Source organism: Austrofundulus limnaeus, unplaced genomic scaffold (genome assembly GCF_001266775.1).
Source record: "Austrofundulus limnaeus strain Quisiro unplaced genomic scaffold, Austrofundulus_limnaeus-1.0 Scaffold37, whole genome shotgun sequence".
Classification (NCBI taxonomy): Eukaryota; Metazoa; Chordata; class Actinopteri; order Cyprinodontiformes; family Rivulidae; genus Austrofundulus; species Austrofundulus limnaeus.
In genome coordinates this window covers 531,118-546,683 of record NW_013952439.1, presented here as the reverse complement: position 1 = coordinate 546,683, position 15,566 = coordinate 531,118, and the positions used below count along the sequence as shown (strand labels likewise).

At 38.0% G+C, this 15,566-nt stretch overlaps 1 long non-coding RNA gene across 4 annotated transcripts in view; it reads left to right on the top strand.

Annotated features, from left to right (window-relative positions):
• The window catches only part of LOC106516352 (uncharacterized), a 39,862-nt gene that overhangs the window by 9,664 nt on the left and 14,632 nt on the right, over positions 1–15,566 (top strand). For all 4 annotated transcript variants that reach the window (XR_001310093.1, XR_001310091.1, XR_001310090.1 and 1 more), the window contains one exon: positions 8,747–8,798. This is a non-coding gene — a long non-coding RNA (uncharacterized LOC106516352). The remainder of the gene's footprint in view (positions 1–8,746; positions 8,799–15,566) is intronic.

Genomic DNA, 15,566 nt, shown 5'->3' with positions numbered 1-15,566 from the left:
ATTTATTTTATTTTATTTTTTATTTATTTTGTGTACAGTGCCACGAGACAACAGTTGCTGTGACTTGGCGCTATATAAATAAACTGAATTGAATTGAATTGAATTTTATTTGAGTGCAAATCCTTTTCTGTCTGTGTGGCCTCCCATGTGTTTGTTCCTGCAGCTGTTTCTGAGAACTTGGACTGTTGACTAAAAACACAGAAACAGCATATTGTAAAAGGATGAAGGGTGTCGGACAGTTTCTAAAATTAAAGCTTCTCAGAAAAAATACCTGTAATGTGACCGAGGAGGCAGGAGAAGGTGGAGTGGCTTGTGGTGAGCATCCTCATTAACATTTCTGTGACATCTTGGTCTGCAGCTGATAAGATCGACATGCTGGAAAAGCAGAAAACTTGGCAGTGTGCCGCTGGCTCTGTGCCTCCCACTGATTATATATGAGTCCACCGGGGTAAAAAAAAGGACAGGGCGTCAGTCTTACTGCGGAGAAAAGATGCTTAAATTCATCCTTCTAGAAAGACRTTTGGCTAATAGTGGTGCCTTGGAAACTGGAGGACAGGATGAAATGTCAAACAGGGCAATGACAAGAAAGAAATGCATCTTCAAAGCTCCCCCGGAAATTTTAGGCAACCAGATGTTGTTTTTAAGCCAAAGATATTAATAAAATAAATTTGTATTTACATTTACTGTTAATTTTGTTGTGGAACAAAAGCAGCTGAGGATGATTTTCTCATTTTAAACCTCGTTTGGCTCTACCCTCAGTAGGTATCATTAAGGATAACCTCATCAAAAACACACACGGAGTGTTGCTTTGACTCATYCAGGCRTGTTTGAGAAAACCTTGAATCTCCTGTAACCACGTGGAGCTGCCTAAACACGTGTTGGTACAAAGCTCCGCCCATTTTACCAAAGCTCCTCTCTGGAGCTCAGTCTGCTGCTCCCGCCCCACAGAGCACCCCTCCCCCTAAGCATTGTTGCAATGTCGTGATGAAGTGGGAGTGTCAGAAATGGTAGGAAGTTCTTAAAGAGACAGGACAGATTTATTTTTGATAAATAAAGCATTTTCATAACAGAAGGTAACATAGTTGATTGTGGTATGTGATTACCCCCCTTTTAGTGATTGCACATAATTTGTACATGTTTGACTTTGAGTCTTTTCTTTAGAATCGACATTTTTTAACCTCTGTCACCATAAACCCTGTCAGAGCCATCAATAATTATAAAATAAATGTGACCTTGTCAGTTTACAAAACTGAGTTTTATTTGTTTGTTTTCAGTCACTGACTGTTCAGTAGTACTTTAAGCCAATTAAAGAACAGCCCAGTTGGAGTTTGATTTGATTATTGTCATATCCACCCAGCTGTGAAAGCCTGGTCAAAACTAAAATCCAGACATCACAGCTTCTCTCTCCTCAAAGTCTCTCAGATCCTCACARTCAGACAGAATGTCTTTCTAACAAGACAATATTGATCCTTTGTATTCCATCTGTTAATAGTCAATATCATAGCCAACTGTTGTAGATTGTTTTGTTATGTTGGCTGAAATCATCCCTAAGATAAGGTCACCGGTGCTTCTCCCTGCAAGTCGGACAGGTCAAAGATCCTGAATAGATATCATAAAGAGCTGTTAGGTTGTAAATGTCCCAACCCCCCAAATAGATAGAAAAATGTTTGCTAATTTTGGAGAAATACATATATTTTTCAATAGATTTTTGATTCAGGTTATTACTAAACAGGAGTCTATGATAAAGGCAGGAAAATGCCTGCCTAAAATGGTCTCTCTTTTACATTGCAACAAATAAACTGCCTCATCATGTTTTCCTAAAAACTCTTTTAGTCTACTTTACACAATTATACACCTTAAACTGAAGTTTCCTAAACTCCACTCCAGGTAAGATGGAAAGTGAAACTATTCATGCTTTTGTGGAAATTACCTAAAACTCTTCAAAACCTCCTTCAAACTTTGAAAATGCTCTGAAGATGATTTTTTTTCATCTGAAAAGTAAGTTTTGCCCATTTCTAATATCCTAAAGAGATAATTTACATTAGTGATAGATCCAATAGGTGGCCAATGTGGTCCACTTTTTAAAAATCATGAATCAGCGATATTTGTTCGTACTTAATCAGTTGTCAAGTAGAAACATTTTTCTATAAGTGKACAAGTTCTCCTAAAGGTTGTTAAATGCATGTTTGTCTGACTAGTAATAATTTTGATATTTTGTTTATTGAAAAACACATATTGCCCAAAATAGTTTAAATTTAGTGTTACTTATTATTAGGGCTGGGTATCATGGGCAAATCTCCAAATCGACTCAATTTCGATTCATATTCAGATTCTGAATCGAATAATCATGATTTGATTCAATTTGATTTGATCCGCTCTTAAATAATGAAAATGTTTCAACTGTGTTGCAAAATGCAAATTCACTTTATTTTTTCTCTTCACCATAAACAACAGGTTTTAAGGGCAAACTTATAAAATAAACAGTTTAATCTTGAAACAAAACTGTCTCAAGATTGCAGGTGACAGTGTTCTTGAATGCATTCATTTTTAAGAAATTAATAAGTGATGGGAATAAAGTTTTAGGAGAAGGGGTGAGCTGCCCACTCCCTTTGAGTGGAAGAAAATTGTATATTTGTAGTTTTTCTGTAACCTTCTGTTGTTATGTTGAAAAAAAAAAACCTCACAAAACAAACAAAACAACTTGTCAGAAGCTAATGTTAGCACTGAACATCAGCTACCGGTAGTTGTAAATATACGGCAAGCCAGGAGTGACACAAAATATAGAAACACACCTCCGTTTCAGGCATAAAATGCCATGATAAAAAATTCATCTCATACACTGTGAATCGATTTTCCCAAATTTAACTGAAATCGATCTAAGCTTTATTTAATCTATTTTTTTACCCAGCCCTACTGATTATCAGCTACCCTGAAAAGACTCATATAGATTGACACAGCGCTTCTATCACTATCACTAATCAGGTATTGTCATTGAGTAAAACATATTTAGTCTAATTCWAATGTGTCTAAATATATGAAGAATCCATCATGGGAGCATTTGAATTTGAAGGTTGTGTTTTTATAATTTCYAAATAAGAACTTAGGAAAGTGTCATTGATTCCTTTCAACCTCTGGCATGATGTGTTATTATGTGCATTTTTTTCTGGGATTATTAATGTCATCTTTGCTCAACTATTTTTACATCAGTGATAGATCATGGAGCCTTCCAGTAGTCCCCTGATCTTAGCAATGTAGCAGCTTTGTAACAGATCAAATGATTTATCACTTTAAGTGGACAAGATTTATAGAAAGAATTTCAGATATAACATTACCAGAGACGAGATTTATATAAATGTTTCACACTAAGGTAGTCATTTTAAACAACATTACCATCTGAACAGTTTGATAATTAGCAATGTAAATCTAATGACCATTGGTACAATAATGTAAATCACAAATTGTCAAAATGTTACTTTTTCGTGTGCAGTGCAAGTCATAGGTTATAAATTTGGAACATGGAATGGTAATTTTCAGAGTATCCAGTTAGATAACTAAAGTTCCAGATTAACACACACATACACACAATGAAGAGTACATTTAAACAATGACAATAAGTGAGCATCGTTTCCACTCAGACTGACTCTCTTTAGAGACAAAGTAAACAAATGTAGACTGTAACGCGGCTTTCTATGATAGGTTTGGTTTTAAATCATAGTAAAAAAAATAAAAAGCTTTAACGTAAATGTGAACCTTTTTATGCGAGTTCTCCATAAGCACCACTTTAACCTAAAGTGCTTTCACAACATGTTTCTCATTTTTTAGTCCCTACAGTGCGTTCTATTATTTTTACGCTCTTTATAAGCAGCTCTTTCCTCTCAGTCACACACTGATAACTGTATCAGGGTCAATGTGGAGGGCATGTCTGTGTGTCTGTGTGTGTGTGTGTGTGTGTGGTGGGGNGGGGGGGGGGGGTCAGTGTCCTGCTCAAAGACTGTGACATTTTGACACGTGGATACTTGGAATCAAACCTCCGACCTTCCCAAATAAAAAGGGAATGACTTAGTTTGGTGAAATAAAAGCCCCAGATGTTTCAAATTAATGTGAGAAATGAATATCAGGCTTGTTGTAACTCAGCTCCATCTGTCGGTTGTGCTCTGCTCTGTGGAACATCTGCACAGATGTTTTTGGACTCTATGACAATGATGCGGTGATTCATATACCTCCCCTGACATGTTGACATTTATAGTGAATTTGTCCAAGACATATTGGATTATTTATTGGGAATTTTTAAACTTTGATTATTGGGTTTTTTGTGTTTTCTTTAGAGCTTTGAGAAGAAAAAAAAACTATTAATTTTTTCTGCAGCTTTATCAGCCTGTATTTTTAGTCTTTACAGCAGATTTGCAAGCAAGATTAAAACTGTGGTAAACATCACAAACTTCAAGTGTTGAAATATGTTTTTAAACAGTCACGTGGTATTGATTTCCTTTAACATTCAAGAGGACGATAATCTATTATTTACTTCACACCTAAATAATCCACAGTCTCTTAAACGTTGAGTTGTAGCTGCAATAAACTGTAATGAGCGGTAGTCAAAAAGAAATAAAAAGGGACACAGGTTGAAAAGTACCAGTATTTTCCTTTTGAGACGGAGGCACAGTTTGAATTTAATTGGCTGCAGCTGTTTCCTTCTCCATAGGAGAGAGACACCTCTGAATTGTGTGAGCTTTCTTTGTGAGTTGGTTGCATGAAACCAAAAAGAAGAAGAAAAATCCCATATTTTCCACATTTCTTTGACATGTAATTGTTTGCTTCCATCAACATTTTGTCATTTTATTTGTCGGTTTTTCTTTTGGTCACGCATGTAAACAAACACGCTCTCGTGCGTATTGTTCTGAAAGAGCGGTGAGCGGAACGCAGAAAGGACAACCAGTTCCTGTGAGTTCTTCTGTTACTTTAAGGGCGAGCCTTGCTACTTAGTTAAACAAAAGGGCCTCCGTGCTGGTGCTCTACATAAACACACTTTCCCTGAGAAAACACGGACACAGTTACACTTTAACCTGCTCGAGGAGGCCTCGGCTACATCCTCCTGGACACTTCAGGTCGGTCGGATCGAGCTTTTTCAGTCCAGACCCGCTCTGAGAATCATGCGCTACACATGAAACCCTGTTGGCCTGTCAGACAATGGAGCCTTTGACAGCCATGTCTCCCCCCCACACACCCCCCACCCCACCCTTTCCAGTCCACAGTACAGTCAGAGCACTGTCTCTCAAGGGCTTGGATGTCACACCCCATCTCTGTTGTGCTCCCCCGGAGCTGACCAGCTGGCTTCTAGGGATGTGAAAGCATCGGCACAGAGGAGCCACAGTCAACGTTCAGCCCAGATTAGCCGACAGATCCTCAGTCCAGCCGAGTCCAACACAAATACTCTGATAAGCTCCGTGGCTTCACTGGAACTGGACTGGCCTTCATCAAATAAACTCGTTTTTTTGTCCTCTTCAGGGATTCTTTAGGCGTTAACTTTAGCTGCTGTTGGTTATTATATATCAGGGGTGCAACAATACAAGTACCCGTATCCGACCGTTCAGTACACACTTGTATGGAACAATACAGATTTTTAACATTTATTTTATCAGCTTGTCWTCTGAAGATGCTCTGTGTTGAAGGATCAGTGGATCTGTGTTCGACTACTCCACCTAGTCTGCATTTTCGAGCGCAGATCCACTGAGAAACTTGCTGTTTCAGCAACATTTAATTTAAAAACCGTACTTTTAAGGTTAAACAAATGTTCCTACTTAATTTAAATAAATTACAAGTTAAAAAGGGCATGGACATTTTTCTTTCTTGTATCGAAAAAATATCGAACCGAACTGAATCGTGAATTTTCTGTATCGTTGCACCCCTATATATATATATATATATAGACCAAAAAGATGGTGTCTGTAAGAAGACATACAGAGATGGTTAARGCGAGCACAATCCTTCCACATCAAAGGTATTGTACTGTACATTGGGCTTGGGTCAAACTGAGTTCAGTCACAAATCACACTCTTTACCTGCAAAGATGAATCAGAGAGGAAGTATCACCCTGTTACAAGATAAACAAAAAGTTTCTGTGAACCATTGAGCCTCTGAGAGTGCTCCGATTTTACTTACAGTCAGGGGGAGGCAGTGAACTGAACRCTTTATCAAATAAAGAAAAGCTGATGAATCTTCTAAGAAGAGGAGGATAAATGCAAACGACGCATATAAATATATATTTTTTATCTGATGGTGTGGTTGTGTGGAGCTGCCACCTCCCCCAGGCTCAGCAGCAGTCATGTAAACAGACAGCGCACCAGAGGAATGCTGGACTCAGTGACCTCCCGCCCCGAGCGCGGTTACAGTGCACTGAGTTCAGCCCGCCCCACGCTGCGCCTCCCCAGAGCTCCGCCTCACCCTACCCCAGCCTGAGGCCCCTCAAGAGTGGAAAAAAACACACCTCTTTCCCTCTACACACACACACACACACATATGAGCGGACGCACACATGCACGTATACTGACTGACAAGTGCTGCCTTTTTTACCACCTTTACACAGCTGTCAGAGCAGCGAGTTCTTGTTGTTTCTGCAGTTTCAAGCTACTTTAGTTTGGAAGGGCTTCAACAAATCAGTTCGCTCGACTTTGCTCAACTTTATTTGTTCTACGTAGTTCAATATTTTGACTTCCAGCATTTTTCTTTGATTAAAAACTGACTTTCTGTTCATTGTTAATGGATGACTTGTACTTTTCTTCTTTTTAACAGATGAATTGGTTAAAGTTTTGTTATTACCTTGACTATGTGCAGTAAAAAAAAAGACCTTCACTTTTTTAACACTTTTTGGTTTAAAATGTTTAGAATATGTGTTCTGATGGATTCAGCTTCTTAAAGAAACACTGGAGTGTCTAGCTGGGAAGATCTAAGTGTCATGGAGACACTGCCATCTGCTGGCACACAGAAACAGGACGGTGGAGCAGGTCATCAAGGGTGAAGACTGGATTTTAATGTACTGTATAGAGTGATAGGATCGCCCCCAAACATTGTAAAATTAAAAGCAAAAAAATATAAAACAGCAATTCTTCAAATTTATGGAAATGGTCTGAAAATAGCAGATGTGCAAAAAATAACATTTGAAAAATAGAATTAATGTGGAAATATCCGTATCTTCCTTTTTTTATATTATTTAGATAATTTATCTTATTTATTTACTATAGTTAGAATATAGATTTATCTTTTACCTTAATTGTATTGCTTTTGCCCTTGATTTCTTTATGTATTTGTGAAATTCTGAAAAGGGTCTGTTTTCAATTTAGACACAAGAATACAAGGCCGATGTCAGAAGACGAGGTTGCTCAGTGTGGATTAACCACGAAGCAAAAGCAACATGATTTTAATGAAACTTCAGCGTTTTAAGTCCCAAAAGCTGCTCCCACTGTTGTACGTTCAGAGTACTGTGGTGCGTACCATTGTCTGCATCCTTGTGAGAAAAGGATTTAAGACAACTGTACAAACACCCAGCTTCCGTCCTGGGTAAAACCTGGCTGTTTGGTACATTTGGGTGCATTTATTTCCCTTTTTTTTTTTGTTACAGCTCGTTTATTGTTAGTTACAGCTTTCAGGGTCAGGCCTCGATTTTGCAACTGCAATTATTATAATTTTTTTACACAGGCAAGGAGCGAGAAAATTAAAAGAAACTAACAATTCTTTGAAATTTATATAAAATTTTAAAAGTGAAAGGTTTCCGCTTTGAACATGACAGTGGCGGTCTTTCTTCATAGAGTTGACTTGATCTCTGCTTATTTCCCCCATTATCATTCATGATCCAATGGAGCCCCCCCGAGTGACAAAGTACTGAGGAATAAAGTTAAGCGCTCCTGACATTTGCTGTAAAAACCTCCAATATCTCTTAAAAATGAACTGAGTCATCCCGCGGCAGACTTATTTAAAACCCGAAATGAGCTCGAGCGTTGTTGAAAACGGATCAAAAGTGCATCCTGTCTATTGGCCGTGCACACAACACAGCACGTGCACAGACGCTTCCACACAGTCACAGATAGCCGTTCACTGAGAGAACGAGGAGCTGTCTGGTGCCATAGCAACCAATGCGGATATCCCACCCTTCTCCTCAAGGATCAGAGGGAAACAAAAAGCAGACGTAGTAATGACAGATTGACAAAACCTGAATGAAATCCTCTCTCTGTCCGTCTGTCCATTAATCGGAGCGGTAAAATGCTAGCATTTAATAGAGGGTGTGGTTTAAAACAAAAAAAAAAAAGATACAGAAAAATAAAAAAGGGTATCTCAGACTCAGGTGAGAGAAGAAGAAAGTGTTAAATGATGGTGAAGGAGAGGGGAGGAAAGGGTACAGGGACTCTCTGGGGCACGTCTGTGCTGAGCCACTTGCCTGAAACCCAGACGCTGCTGCAGCCTGCACCAGCCTGCCTCTGACTCCCATTTGAACTGCAATCTCATATGTAATACTATTATTCTGGCCCATATATCAGGTTACATAACACTCCGTACCAAATCCTGACCTCAATCTGCAAAACAGCCACTCTTTTCCTCTCATCTGAATGTTAGACTCCATGATGTTTGTGGAGCACCGGGACAAAAGAGGACAGTCAGTAGTTGACRGCATCGATTTTTTTTTAGCCCACGGTTGAGGGTTTGGACTTGCAGCTACTTCTACAAATGAACTATTTGTTCTTTTTCTCCTCCTCTTTAGGTGGCTGCAGGAGCCTCCGTGGTGGATGGAGAGCACCAGCCGAGTCCCACCGGTAAGCTGAATCCACACAATGCTTTGTGTTCTAGTTTGGCCTGCAGGTGGAAATCAAACCTTCTGCGGTGCATTTTAGAAAGAACAATATCAGCAGAAATGCTGCTGGAAAAGAAAAAAAAGAAAAGAAAAAAGTCTCATGTTTTCCTCACTGTTTGTCCATTTGTGATGTTCTGTAACAAAAGGACAGCTGACGGTCACCTCCACCACAGCTACATTATGCAAATGACTGCGTGTGCTGTTGGTATTGTTGTTTAGTCTGGGCAGTGCTGCTGCTGTTTAGGTTATCGGTGTAAAGCAACATTAAATGACTCACGGCTCCGTTGTTTTTGTGTCTTTGTGTTGCTGTGATGTGTGCATGTGATGCCAGCTGAGCTTTGACGCTCTGCCCTAAAGTGAGCTTAGAGTTGAACATGTAAAACCCTGGAAGGCTGATTAGGGTGACAAAAGCTCATCTATGGATAAAACTAGAAACACAGATCTTTTCTGATTTTAGCAAGTATATTGCAAGGATAACCATAAAACAAGTGCAACTTTTTTTTCAGATTTTAATTTCATTTTATACCTTCCATCATTTAGCTCCAACTTCTATAAATTTACACAAAAACCCGCCGCATTCCTGCACTTTTTTTGAGAATAAAGACTTGTTAATGGGAATGAAAAGCATTCATTGGCTCCACTGTCCCCATGCTGGTGCTGTGTTGCTTGGCGTGGCCCCGAGTTTTCCTTTCAGCCCCACCTGATGCACTCCTCTGCTTGCCTACTCGTTCATGCCTCGGCCCGCGAAGGAGGTTGGTTGGCGGCGGTCGGAGTGCGGTCGGATCGCCAGCCAATAACGATCCCCTATCTCGACAGTACTTCAGTGACTTGACACGTGTTTTTAACCAATCACAGAGCACTGCAGCTGAAGAAACGAGCAGAAGTTTAAAAAAAGGAGAGAGAGAAGCTAAAATCCAAAAAAAAAAAAAAAAACTACTCAAAATGGGACTGTGTAGTTCTGTAGTTTTAAGTTACTGCAAAATGGCAAGTATGACACGTTGGCTAACACAACATTTTTGATATATTTTAGTAATACTTATTTATTTTTCGTACAGTCCAAAGTCTGTCAGTTTGTTAGAGAAACTTTATTTTACCAATTGGTGCTTCATTAATATAGACAGAGGTGATTATAGGCTGTTGCCTTGAAACGGTACATTCTTCCGTTCATTTTTGAAAGAGGGAAAATGAAACGAAATACTGCAGGAAACGTTCTGTTTTTCCACTCAGCCACTTTTCCTTTTGCAGTAGTTTCAGCTTGAATTGTCCCTCAACTTATCGCCGATCCAAAGCAGACAGATTGTCTCATAATGAACACAGATGAGCAGAATTCAGTTCAACAAGGTCAGTCTGAGAGACCCTTTTTGTCTGAGAGGAAGAGCAGGACACTGATACGTACAGTGACCCCTCACCAACTCAAACATCAGGGGTGTTACTGTAAACCACTCAGACCTCAGCCTCTGCCAGGCCTTAAAGAATCAACTGAGGATAAAACTTGTCAGCTTTACTGTCTGTCAAAAAAAATCCACAGGAGATTAGAAAGCTCTTGCTCTGTCTGACGCAGCGTGACAGTACCGTCTTAACAGCTGCAGACACATGTCAGATACCAGCGGTCAGCCAGCACCAGACCTCTCTATTAGTGTGGTTTACTGGACATGTCGCTATATCCAAAYGGCTGCTAGTTTAGTGACAAATTAATGAGCAGTTTTACTATGACCTTATTGCAATTGTCCCGGCGTTTCACCTTACAGTGCCTCAGGAATTTTTTTTATTCTATAATTTCTTTGGACATGATTCGTGTAGAAAATATCCTTATTTTGTAAAAGTAACAATATATCAGATCTGTATGAGAGTTTTTTTTAAAGAAATTTAAAATGTGATCATAAAATAATGTGGAACCCTGAGCTTTTAGCGCTGCTTGACAAATATTTTCAGAAAAAAAAAATACATTTTAAAGTTCACTCAACGGCCTGAATTACTACAGTCMGACTCAGATATATTATTTAGACGTAAAGGAGAGAAAACTCCTTATTGGGAAACAAGTCAAGACAGGCTGAACAGGTTTTACACAGAATAACCTACATTTCACACATTTTATTGAATTTATTTTCAAAAATCATGGCCAGTTTTAAACAAATCGAAATGCTTATTTATTAAACAAACAGTTTGATTGGATGTGGGCTAGTACATATTCATTTTTGACTCTATTAAAAGTTAACAGATGTTATATATTGAGTTTATAGCAAACATGTATGTATTTTGATGGTTTGGACAAGGTGTAAGGATTTTGTGATATATTTATGCTTTGAGATGTATCGCCCTGGTGTTTCATAATAAATTTAGTAAGACTAATAAGACTATTTAGATCCTGGTTACCAGTTTCCTAAAATACCCATTTTTTTTACCCTGTGTTCCTTTTTTTACTCAGTAAAATGATGCAAACATTTTCAGTTTTGCTAGAAAGCAGTTGAAAGAGGTGTTTCAGTTCTGCTTAATACTTAACATAACTTACAAAATTGTCAGCGCACAACCTTGACTGCCAATATTTGGGAAACACTTTTGCACACTGAACTCTATGAACCGTCCATATATGGATAAACACTGAGGATATGACTGAGTCGTGCCACAGATGTGGAAATGCAGTTAAATGACCAGGTTTATTTTTCTTGGCTTTCACTAAGTGAAAGTGCATCCGAGTCATGAGACCATGGAACAGGAAACGACAGCGGTTTTCAGTGTCAGTGTAGTATACGGTAAGTAAATGTATACTGTTATTTTACCATATTACTGAATTTGGGACTTTTCGTGCCCTCATATTGGTTTTCCTCTGATCTGAATTATGTCCTAGAAACACAGCCATTAAAGTTGTGCAATTTATTTCTTTTGAAACAAAATGAGTTGTTCTTAGAAACAGACAGTGATGAAACAATCCTCTGAACCACTGACCCATAGCTGTGGAGGAGTGAAACCACATTTTCTTAGTGATTGTGAAACTATTTTTAGGGAATTATTCAAGCATTGGTGGATTTATATTACTGTAATAACATACACGTAGGAAAAATGTACTTTAGAGTAGCTTTGTCCTGTTTTTTTATTTTATTTTATTTTTTTGTAATTTGGTACATGTATCCACAGGTTAAGACTGTTAGATAATACTTTGTTTGTGACCTCATTTATTCCCATTTGGCCCTTCTCTCAGAGTCTCTCAGCCCTACAGGTGTACTGTTAGCCGTGTTTGACCTACAGCAGTTTATGAAGGCTATTGTTAAGTGAGATCTGCCAAAGAAGAAAACATAGATGGAACTGAGTTCACAGTTTCTCTGAATATCGTTGCTGAAATTGTCATCCTCAGAGGAAAAAAAAAATMTGCGGGACAGCCAAGAAATACGGCTGTCATGGATGATGAGCGCAAAAAATTGCATCAGAGAAAATGATTTGACCAACTCTAAAGGTCTGACAGGCAGGAGGGTGAGTCTGTGCTGAAAACCAAACGAAAGAACCCAGATATGGTTTTATTCATTCCTGTTGAAAACACATTATGTTAGTTTATGCGTTACTTTACTCAGTTTTATCTATTTAAATCACTTCTTGGTTCTTTGTATATCTTGTAGWTGAAAAGTAGCAGCTGAAGGCTATGGTATTTTATCCTTTTTTGATTTCTTAAAGATAAAAGTCTTTATTACAAAGTCAAAACTTTAGCAGGAATTTCCAGAGGCTTGTGCTGCATCATTTGTTTTTGAGAAGGTCAACTAGTAAACATTTGCTTCTGTGTTCTTTGAACACATCCGAACACATCCTTTCTATGCAACATATATGACTGAAGCACTTTTGTTACTATGTTTAAATCATTAGAGCGTTCAGYACTCCATTTGAATATCAAGAAATTCTGAGATAATTTAGCATTTCCTTTTGTTTGCTATAACACACAGTTACCATCTAGGAAAGGCTTGTTGCCATTTGTTTACTGTTTTGCATGACTCCCAATCTTTTTGACCAATTACTTCCATCTCACAGATTTAGAATTGGCTCTTCCAGTTCCTTCCTCACAGCAGTCATGCGTAACGGTCTGGCAATGTCGGCATGGTTTTGGTATTTTCCAAACTGGAGTTTTTTGAAAATTGTTTATTGAAATGACTCAATGAAGTTTCCAAGAGAGTGATGTTCAAAAATGAAAACAGAATAAGTTGTCAGAAAGGAAAGATGTGGTCACAGTCTGAATACTGCCAGGATCATGTCGTATGAGCTCACCGCAGGGTTCTGAAGGGAAGTTTTCAATCCAGGATCTGGTTTTGTCCATCCAAATATGGTAAAAGGGGGCAGTGGCTCAGCTGCAGTAGGAAAGTTCAACAATTTAGCAGCATTTTTTTACAAAAAAAAAAAAATCACATTTTATGACTCAGATGCACTAGATCACATCTGTAAAACCAATATTTTATTTGAGATACTTTTACTGTCCAAATACACAAAACTGGGTTTTCTTGATTAAAATATAAAGTTAAGAGGGACAGAAAAGGATTAAATTTAGTCAAYTTAAAAAAGAAAATTAAAAATAATGCTGCTGACTTAATTTCTTGGTCGACATTCCTTCGATGTGGGGTAGAATGTGCTCTCCTTGCAATCTTCTGTTGTCCACAGTGAGCTCCTTGTTCTTCATGACATTGAGCAGCAAATATTTGTCCAGGCACCAAAAAGGACGGGGCTTATAGTTTTCTGCAGAAGGACTCATCATTGCCTGATATATAACAAGTGATTGTGGCATCATCTGCACATTAAACAGTGGTGTTTGAGCTGTTTGTGGCTGGGTGAACAGGGTGTAGAGCAGAGGCTCAGCACACACCCCTGAGGAACACCACAGCTGAGTTTCAGTGTGAACAAGGTAGCGTTTCCAATCTGCACCAGTTGTGGTCTGCCTCTCAGGTCTGGAACTTCATGACAAGTCTGGTCCCTGGCTCTGGTGATTCTAACTTGAACTTAGCTGTGAGTGGGGTCATGTGTGATTGTTTCACAAGCCGCTGCTTCGACCTTGTGATGGATTGGTGACATGTCCTGTGACAGCTCTTTCTTTAGCAACAATCGAGATGAGTTTCTTCGACCATATGGAAGTGCGTTGCTCAATGCAGACCTGAATCACACTGTGTTCTCGTAGTCAGCTGCTGCTTCAATTTTGCATYCTGCTTTCAAATTTCACGCTTCGATTTCCTAATGCTATTAGTGCGATTAGATCTTGTCGCATAACACAAGGTTGTAATATTCTAATAAGTTGTACAATAAATAATTCTTATGCTGAATGTAATTAGTTAAGTTATCACTTTACTGTGTTTTTCTTATAATTACATAGTCATCCAAATTGCTTGTAACTGTTTGCTTTTATTACAGTTGGTTTTCTTTAAAATTGTTGCACCTGCTTTCTGGCTGATTTACTGAGGAATTTTAATGAAAGAAATATATTTGGAAAAAAACTGGAACATAATCTCATAGCAAAAAAAATATTACAGTACAAAGTAATCAAAAGCAAAGAAAAGAGAGAAAATAATTAATAAAAGCAGGTRAAGCATGCATTTTGTCCCAATATCTGGACGCAGATAGAAAAAATATTGTATGTGGAGAGTTGTGCTGACGCGGTCTTTAGTGTAGCCGAGCTAAAGAAGTCTTGGAAGAGGCAGATCTAGTGGTAGCATAAATCTGCTCCTCATACAGGACTTTAACAGATGAAATGAGATTCAGTCACAGTTAAAGTGTCCTTCCACACAGATGGAGTGGTTTCCTTACATATGTTTGTTGGTTCTTCTGCTTGCCGAGGTCCTGCAGCAGTGTTCAGAGCCAAATACAGCAAAGTGCTGAGTGGCTAATGGCATGCATACTCTTATTTTTATTTTTTTATTTGTTGTGCTTTAAAAACTTACAGTGCAGTGTCCACAAATCAGCCCATATTATCTACAAATAGCCTCACATGAAAGTATTACTACATCTGACCAGTAATAAAATAAAAATTTAAATTAAGTTTTGTAATGTTTATCCTAAAAGAATCGAGTTATCCTGGAATGTGTCTTAAKAGTTGGCTCTTGACCCGATGTGGTTATTAATAAATCTGTAGAAAACRTCTGGTTGGTTTCTGACCCCTCTTCTTGACAAAATTTGTGTTTTTAAATCTTTAATCAATTCAGCTTTGATGACTGTTGAGCTATGTCCTATTGGAACAAGTTTTAATCGTCTTGGTTGTCTTGATAGTTAACGTCTGATTTTTTTTTTTATATATCCTAAAGTGGTAGTCTGTTATTATTCCATGTTACMGTGACTAGTTTTGCAAAAAAGGCCTGCAGCATGATACTTAATGTTGGGTGCCTCATGYTTTTTCTTGTAAACATCTGTTCAGGGACTACAATAGCATGAATATTAATATATCACGTTTACTGTTTACTAAATGTATTCATATTATTTGCGAAACCATTTATTTTATAGTCTAAATTTTACGAAGAATAGTCTTAAAACTGCTACCTGTGGAAAACTGCTTACCCAAAAATTGAAAATTGTCTTTTGTGTTGTATAAATGTTGATTAAAGTCTAAAAGTATGTAATAGGACCAAAGGAAAAGATGTACWTGTCTACAGAAGTACAAAAATCAAAGACTTACACATAATTTTGTTTAAATTTTGTTTAAATTGTTTATTCATTTAATTTAAAACCAACAATTTTATACACATTAAAGACAAAAGATATACACAACATATATACA